Genomic DNA, 2290 nt, shown 5'->3' with positions numbered 1-2290 from the left:
GGTATTTTTTACTGTCTATTTTGGGGAGAAACATAGTTTTCCTTCTAATGTTCTTCTTTCTATGGTGAAGTAGTGGTACAGCATGCAATACAGTATAAGGGCTGATTTTCTTACCATAAATCTGTAAGAATCTCTCTGAAAGCATTTTGAATGTAGGAAGAGGCTGAAAATGGGTTTTCTGCATCTGAACTGCTGCAGCAGTTTAACATTTTGTAGCTATGAATAGCAGCAATGCAACCACTTAAAAATAGTAACTCTCTGCAGAAACTTTTATTTCCTTTGTGATGCCTTGAGACTACAGATATCACTGGGGACCTCAGTGAGTGGATCAGATAGGAAGGGTTCAAAAAACAGGAAGTCTTATCCACAACAAATAACCTGCTAACAAAAATAGCGACCGAGGACAGATTATCATTAACAGCATTGAGTGTAATAGAGATGAAACTATTGCACCTCAGAGAAATGTATCCTATAATAATAGCCTCAGCTACTGAACATGATTTGTTTTTCGTGCTTTAAAACTTGTTTTATGACTCAGGCATGAACAATCTGGATTTTGTTGATTGCATAAAATCTGCGATTCTCTGAATGTAATTTAAGTTCTCAATGTCTGCATTTTGTTCCTGTGCTTACTTTTGTTTTAGCTTTCCTTGCAATTCCAGGTGCTCCTTCTAGGGGGAAAAAAAAAAGTTCAATCTGTGTTTTAAAAACTCTAGTTGTGATGTTTGCTCTCCAGAGTTCAGCAGACCAACCAGAGCAGCAAGCCCTGGTTTCTTGCATCACTGGGGTTTGAGTTACTTGTGTGTAGACTTCTTCTGCAGTGTCTGTGATAAACAAATAGATGTATGCCTTAATGCCTATGTACTGCAGAGATAATGTTTTCACACACCAGAAATAGAGCAGATTTCTCACTTATCCAAGAGAGCACCTGCAATAGCCACTAAGTCCATGAAGTCCCTCAGCCATTTGCAATTAAAAACATGCTCTGCAGCTGGCTTAGTTGGCTGTAACATTTGTTTTTCAGGGAGGTCCTGATTTCACTCATTTTTACAAAGTTTTATAGAGGCTAAGTAATCCATGCTTTCTGCCAAAGAGCTAATTCCCTGCTGCATACCACAACTGCAAACAAGTTTGAAAATAGAATTGCAAAATGTGGTCAGTCAACCAAAGAGCAAAGTTTATCCAAGACAGCAAAACTTGTACAACTGGCTGAGGTACAGGGGAGAAGCAGTGAGAGCAGCTTCTCAGTGTAGTTCAATCCTGTTTGCATTACTGAACTGTAAGGAGCAGATGTAGTCTGTTCCTCTTTCTAAAACGTAAAGGCACCTACTTTAGAGCAAGCAACTTATTTCCAATACAACTGCAAACATCGGAAGGAGCAGGCAACGCCCCTCCTCCAAAAACAACATCCAAATAACGAAGGGCAAATGGAATTATCTCACTGCTGTGTCCCTGCAATAGCATTCTCCCCTCTTTCCATGCTTGGAGGGATTGTACAACCATGCTTTCAAAGCAATGGAGAACCACGTTTCACGAGAAAGGAGACCATTACATGATGTCCCTCCTGACTTCAGTTCATGCCCTTTTTCTCAACAGAACTGTGAGGGAAAGCCAGTGCTGGGCTGAGCAAAGGGCTGGCACTGACCCAGGTACCTTGCCCAGCCAGTGCCTGTGCCCCAGCCCTCCTGGCCAGGGGAATGCAGCATGGCACACTTGCATAGTCCATGTGCTTCATGGCAATGCAGATTTGTTGTGCATCTTTGCTGGAATAAAACATCTTATAGCATTTGCTATTGGCTTTTCTTAATGCCATGTTCCCAAGTACTCAAATGATTTTGTGGCTGTAATGGGTATAACAGCTACTCAGAAGCTTGGATGTTGTTGGAGTGATTAGAATGCAGGTACTGCGTTAGCACAGTGTTCCCAGTGCATGCTGCCTGCACTTGTTTGTAGCCTAATGGCAGTATTCGTATGGATTATTTCCTCTCTAAGGCCCAGCTGAAGGTTGCTCATCCGTAGTTTGTGCTCCTTTAGACTCAGTGAGACAACAAAGCCCGTCTCTGCTGATTTTAGTGCCCTCACCTTAGAATCATAGAATCATTAATGTTGGAAAGACCTCTAAGATCATCTTGTCCACCCACCCACCTACCATCAACATTGCCCACTGAGCCATGTCCCTAAGTGCCACATCTGTGCTTTTCTTGAGCACCTCCAGGGGCAGTGACTCCACCACCTCCTTGGGCAGCCTGTTCCAATGTCCAAAACTTACTTGGCGTTTGGTTTTTTTTTT

Source organism: Meleagris gallopavo, chromosome 14, assembly GCF_000146605.3.
Source record: "Meleagris gallopavo isolate NT-WF06-2002-E0010 breed Aviagen turkey brand Nicholas breeding stock chromosome 14, Turkey_5.1, whole genome shotgun sequence".
In the NCBI taxonomy this organism is placed as follows: Eukaryota; Metazoa; Chordata; class Aves; order Galliformes; family Phasianidae; genus Meleagris; species Meleagris gallopavo.
The sequence above is the reverse complement of the archived record's forward strand: the minus strand, read 5'-3'. Positions refer to the sequence as shown.